Below are 7,227 nucleotides of genomic sequence, written 5' to 3' on the forward strand. Positions count from 1 at the left end.
CCAATCAGGAGAGGGTTACAATAATCTATGCAAGAAATTATTAGAGCATGGACAAGCTCCTTGGTAGCATCTGGTGCAAGAAAGGGGCGGATGCGGGCTATGTTTTTAAGATGGAATCTACAGGATTTGTCAACATGCTGGATGTGAGGCTCAAAGGTGAGACCAGAGTCAAGTATGACGCCAAGACAGCACGCTTGCAAGGTTGGACTGATGTTGGTACCAGAAACTTGAAGGGAGAGCGAAAGAGGAGGATCAGTATTAGGAGGAGGAGGAAAGACAAGGAGCTCAGTTTTTGAGAGATTGAGTTTCAGAAAGCGGGAGGACATCCAGTCAGAGATGGAAGAAAGGCAAGCAGTGACACGTTGCAGGATGGCAGGGGAGAGGTCCGGGGAGGAGAGATATAGCTGGGTGTCATCAGCGTACAGGTGGTAGTGGAATCCAAAAGAGGTAATAAGTTTGCCAAGAGAGGCAGTATAAAGAGAAAATAGAAGGGGACCAAGGACGGAGCCTTGGGGGACTCCAACCTAGACAGGACGAGGGGAGGAGGTATCATTAGAAAAAGAGACACTGAATGAGTGTTGGGAGAGATAAGAGGAAAACCACGAGAGGACAGAGTCACAGAGACCAAGCGATTGAAGAGTTTGAAGAAGGAGAGCATGATCAACGGTGTCAAAGGCCGCTGAGAGGTCAAGAAGAATTAGTATGGAGTAGTGGCCTTTGGATTTAGCTGCGATTAGGTCGTTAGTAACTTTGATAAGGGCAGTCTCTGTAGAGTGGAGAGGGCGGAAGCCAGATTGAAGGGGGTCAAGGAGAGAGTTGGAATTGAGGAAATGAGACACACGGGTAAAGACAAGTCTTTCCAGAAGCTTTGAGGAAAAAGGGAGCAGGGATATGGGACGGTAGTTAGAGGGGGTGGATGGGTCGAGGGATGTTTTTTTTAGTATAGGTACTACAGTGGCATGTTTAAGGTCAGCAGGGACGATGCCAGAAGAGAGCGAGCAGTTGAAGATGTGTGTTAAAGAAGGCACGAGACAAGCGGAGAGAGATCTGATAAGGTGAAATGGGACAGGATCGAGTGGGCAAGTAGTGGGGCGAGAGGAGCAAAGAAGAGCAGCCACCTCTTGGTCAGTAGCTGGGGAGAATGTCTGAAGGGTAGGAAAGGCATGATCTATGTGTGGTTGAGAAACAGAAAGGCAAGAAGAGGAGAATTCTTTCCTTAGCTGTTCAATCTTGTCAGTGAAGTAACATCCAAAGTTATCAGCAGTAAGGTTACTTTGGGGGGTGGCCACAGCAGGGCGAAGAAGAGAATTAAAGGTGTCAAAGAGACGCCTGGGGTTGCGGGAACATGAACTAATGTGCATGGTGTTCGCCGATGGGACATTCCAACCAAAAACGGCTTAATACAGCCTCCCGTATGAAGTTACTATAATCAAGAAAATTCACTGAAAAGAGATGAACTATTAAATTTTTATTGGAAAAGAACACACAACAAGGTTATAATACATGCTATCTTATACATTTTAGTAATAATAAAAATAAACCATTTCTTTAAATGTGCAGGATGGCATTAGTACTGACATATTGTAATTTAAATGTGCATAGTTTTCAGGTTCTTAACTGTTGCATAAAATTATATTTTATTCACTATATGGACACTTCCATAGATACTGTTAATTGTTAGCCAAAGAGGGGATCATGTTGCTGAAACTCGGATCTTTCATTGGTAGTCAAGGGGTTTAATCGTTTTGACCTAACTCTGTGGTTTAAACAGAACAACTTAAAAAAAAAAAAACATAGTCTGTGCAGGTGTAGGCAACATTCGGCACTCCAGATGTTGTGCACTATATCTGCTGTAATACTCTTACAGCCATAATATAAACTAAGCATCGGGGAGATATAGTCCACAACATCTAGCATGCTGAATGTTGCCTACCCATGACTTATCGGGAGGAATCTTCATTTCATGTTGAGTCCAAACTTCGTGAAAACTACATGACCACAGATCCATCTGATATTACCTTTCAGGTTATTGAATTTTTTCTGGTGAGTAGAATCATTACCTTCAGGCTTTTTGCTGTAAACACTGTCTGTTCAGAGAAAATGCAGTGTTTACATTACAGCCTAGTGATCACTTCACTGGCCACTCCTTAGATGGCTGTTAGAGATCCTTCCTGGGTCATGAATGCATAAAATGCATCCAAACATTCAGTATCTCCTCCCTCTGCATGCAGACACTGAGCTTTCCTCATAGAGATTCATTGATTCAATTCATCTCTATGAGGAGATGCGGATTGGCCAGGGCTGTGTTTGAATTGTGCTGGCTCTGCCTCTTTGTCAGTCTCAGCCAGTCCTATGGGGAAGCATTGTGATTGGATCAGGCTACCATTTCTGATGATGGCAGTGGGCAGGTCTAATGGAAAAAAGGACAAAGTATGGAGCTGCAGACTTGAATACAACTAAGATTTTACTATATTTAGGGAGGCCAGGAGGGCTAGATGGTAGTTTTAACCCTCTATTGGGTCAGGAATACATGTTTTTGTTCCTGACCCTATAGTACTCCTTTAAACTTCAAGGCTGGGTAATGGTGTGAAGAATTGTAACACTTTTTTTTATATACATCAACATATTAAACTGTACATGATGGCTAAATAGTCAGACTTGTGGTAGAACAAGTGATTTATTTATTTAGAAACATGAAATGTGACAGCTAATAAGAACCATTCGGCCCATCTAGTCTGCCTTAAATAACCAAGATATAACGTATTTGTATTATTTGTCTATATCAGCCCTTTTTTGCCTATATGTCTCAATCCGGTGTTTATTATATAAACCCTATGTCAAACTCTGTCGGCTTCAACCTTTAGATTAAAGGGTAAATGGTCAAGCTATTCACTATATTTGAGTTAGAGTATTTTTCTAGTCAGGTATGTTTGCCTAATTTTATTAAATTTGCTTTCAATTGAGATTTTACTGTATAACCCAAACACTAGTTTCTCTGCACAATTCCAGCAGTTTGTGTCTCTGTCACTAGATGGCACTCTTCACTGAGCAATTGTGAGATGCAGTTTAATTATTTCTATAAAAGTGCATGTTTTTTTTCTTTTCTTCAAGTTCTTAAAACACTTTAACCCTCTTAAGGACAGAGTCGATTGTGCACATTCTGATTAAAAAAAAAAAAAAAAGAAACCCTGGAATTTGTGCTATATGTCTGTTCGACCGTAATTCACCTTTTTCATATTAAGTGCACCCACACTTGTATATCATTTTGTTCTGGAGAAAGTGGGCTTTCATTTTAAATCAACTATTCATCTATATATTAATATATAGCAATTTATTAAGAATTACATTTAAAAAAAAAAAGTGAGAAATTAAGATGTTTTTTTCCCCCATATCTTTTTATGTTTTTTTTAGTTTTGCGTGTCATGTTAACACTGAATGTCATAATACTGTTAGCTGTTACTGCAATAAAATACACATATTTGTGTTCAGCGATGTCCTACGAGTACAACAGTACCCTACATGTACAGGTTTTATGGTATTTTGGAAGGTTACAGGGTCAAAAATAGCATGTTCCATTTTTCAATTTGTACACATTGAAGTTTACCAGATTGGTTATGGTGCCTTTGAGACCGTATCATAGCCCAGGAATGAGAATTACCCCCATGATGGATTACCATTTGCAAAAGTAGACAACCCAGGGTATTCAGTATGGGTTATGTCCATTCTTTTTTAGTAGCCACTTAGTTACAAACACTGGCCAAAGTTAGCATTCATATTTGTGTTTGTGTGAAAAATGCATTTAAAACATTGATTCAGTTGCATCTATGAGGAGATGCTCATTGGCCAGGGCCGTGTTTGGCTGGTTCTGGCTCTGCCTCCTTGATAATCTCAGCCAATCCTACGGGAAAGCATTGTGATTAGCTGAGAGAATGACTTCTGATGATGCCAGTCAAGCAGGCAGATCAGGGGCAGAGCCAGCAGTAGCAGCAGACTGGAATACATACATTACTACATTTAGGGGGGCAAGGTGGTGTCAGGGGGGCTAGCTAGTGATTTGTACACTATAGAGCCAGGAATAATGTTTGTGTTCCTTTAATTATAGGAGATACATTTTATTTCACTTCTGTGTTTATAGCACACGAAAAGTGTGCTATAACATCGCTGGACGTCCTCATGCTATGTGAGGACCTCCAGCGTCTCTGAAATCTCCATAGGAAAGCATTTTACAATGCTATGGGGGACTTCCTATGGGGAAGTCTAATGCGCATGCACGGCATGCACATTAGGTCTCCCCAGCTGGCGGCCGCACATGCTCAATAGGTCATCCGGCGGGGGAGGAGCGTGGGCGGATCCTGACCCAGCACCGAGGGACATCGGCGCTGGATATAGGTAAGTCACTGAAGGGGTTTTAACCCCTTCAGCAACATGGGATGGAGGTGGGAGGGAGAGGGGACCTGCAGTGCCAGGAAAACGGTTTAACTGAGCTGTCTGAAGGGATGATTGCTTCAGCGCCAGTTCATACCTTTTATTATCAAGTGTTAGATGTAGTACTTCTTTCATGGATACAGGGCCAGATTAAGAGCCCAGTGGGCCTGGTGCTGACAATTATGACGGGCCTAATTACAGAATCATATCGACCAAAAATAGTAAAACACTACCAAGCATCGTGTATCTGATGGAGATGGTGCTGGAGAGAAAGAAAACAGCAGCTATAAGAAAACACATACCCTAGGCTAATCTCTCACTAATTTATGTTTTCATCTTTCAAGTAAATCCATAACCCATAACAGCAGTGTCCAGTCAAGCAGGAAGTCAATGGGCACGGTAAAAGGGTGTGCCACTGACACAAATCACGTAACCTGCCAAAAGGGGCGAACATGCCCAAAAAAGAGGACATGTCTGCCAAAAGAATTAGAAGTCCAGCCTGGCATGAATGCATGTCAGGCTGCCTGCCAATCATGCAGCTGGCCAACTAAGGGCATACTATGCAGACAGCACCCTGAGCTTGGCATAAATGCATCTAATGATGCGCTCGCTCAACGCTTTCTAAGGACTGTCCCCTAGCACTCGCTGGTCCACTTGTCTCCTTACCTTCTTACTAGCAGGCAGAAGCTCCTGGTATATAGTCTGGGACAGAGAAAAGCTGTATGTAGTGAGTGTAGAAGAAAGGGAACATGCCACAGTGTTAGAGAGACCAAAGTCAGCATTACCTTAAAGGATCCCTATAGGGTCAGGAACACAAACATGAATTCATGACCCTATAGTGTTAATACCACCCTCTAGCCCCCTGGGCCCCTCATGCCTCCATAAATATAGTGAAATCTTACTGTATTCAAGCCTAAAGCTGTAACTCTGCATGCTGTTAGACTCAGAAAAACAAGCAGTCTGCTGACATCATTAGAAGTGGTGGCCTGATCCAATCACAGTGCTTCCCAATAGGATTGGCTGAGACTGACAAAGAGGCATATCAGGGGCAGAGCCAGCATGATTCAAACACAGCCCTGGCCAATCAGCATCTCCTCATAGAGATGAATTGAATCAATGAATCTCTATGAGGAAAGTTCAGTGTCTGCATGCAGAGGGAGGAGACACTGAATGTTTGGATGCATTTTAGGCAGCCATGACCCAGGAAGGATCTCTAACAGCCATCTACGGAGTGGCCAGTGAAGTTATCACTAGGCTGTAATGTAAAGACTGCATTTTCTCTGAAAAGTCAGTGTTTATAGCAAAAAGCCTGACGGTAATGATTCTACTCACCAGAACAAATTCAATAAGCTGTAGTTGTTCTGTTGACTATAGTGTCTCTTTAACTATATTCATTGTCAGCCAGTCCACACAAGTTTTGTTCCCATACATCCCTCTTAAGTTTCCAGCCATGGAGGCACGAGGAGACATGGGGACAGTAAGACACTGGCAGACTGGGGGCACTGGGAGACTAATGCCTCGTTTTCACTGAGCAGATCGGTTCGGGTTGGTACAGTTTGGAAGGTTTAGAATGGACCAGCCCATTCTGGTGAGCGTTTCCACTGCAAGTCAGACCTTCAGGGCCATGCGGGGTTTAGAAAAAATGCTCTTCCTGTCCACCAATCAATGGATTGTATAGTAGTTCCGCCCTAACCGAACCGTTCCATTTTCTATGGCCTTACATCTGAAGCAGGATCCTGAATTTCCATGAAGCTGTAGGCTGTCTCTGCAGGGTGGGAGTTGCTGTCTAGAATCTCTGTAGCTGCTCCCCTGCAGATCAGTGAGTATAGATAGGCAGGGAGGGATATGCTGGAACTTCCTATACCTGCATGTCTCCACACACAGTGACCCCTACTGGCCAGTGCTGGTATTGCATAGTAATCTCTTGTTTATACTGAGAAAAATACCAGCATTTGTATTGCCAGTATCACTGCAATATTGGCACCAGCCAGGCAGCCTCAAATACTGGCTGTGCCAATAAAATAAAAGCCAGGTGGAATCCCTAAGAGTAGTGTGTGAAAAAAAAAAAACGTAAAAAAAAAAAATGTTTTTTTTTTTAAATCAATGGGCCTATTCCATAGGCCTGGGCCTGGAGCTGCAGCTCCATCAGCCCCTATGTTAATCCGGCCCTGCATGGATACAATGGTCAATGATTTCCAGTGACATGGTATGACTGACATTTTCCCTCTAAGTGGCCTATAGTGATCTTATCTATTTTACTAATCGTTTTGGGGAATTTTTTAAGTAATCCTATCTCTGGTGGAAATGTGATAGTAGATGTCAGCCTCGTTAATTAATTATTAATTATAATCGGGGTCAATACAAACCATTGTGTGGAAATCTATTCACAAACAGGACTTTACATAGGACACAAAGTCATGTGTTTAGACTGGAAGAAAGAAGATTCCATCTAAGGCAAAGGAAAGGGTTTTTTTTTACTGTAAGAACAATAAGGATATGGAATTCCCTGCCTGAAGAAGTGGTTTTATCGGAGTCCATACAGATGTTCAAACAGCAACTAGATGCATACTTGCAAAAACAGAATATTCAAGGATATCATTTTTCAATGTAGGGTTCTTGATCCAAGGATAAATCTGACTGCCATTCTGGGGTCAAGAAGGATTTTTTTTCCTAGTTTGTTGCAAAATTGGAAGCGCTTCAGACTGAGTTTTTTTGCCTCCTTTTGGATCAACAGCAAAAAACAAATGTGAGGAAGGCTGAACTTGATGGACGCAAGTCTCTTTTCAGCTATGTAACTATGTA

This window comes from Pelobates fuscus, chromosome 1 (assembly GCF_036172605.1).
Source record: "Pelobates fuscus isolate aPelFus1 chromosome 1, aPelFus1.pri, whole genome shotgun sequence".
Taxonomy (NCBI): Eukaryota; Metazoa; Chordata; class Amphibia; order Anura; family Pelobatidae; genus Pelobates; species Pelobates fuscus.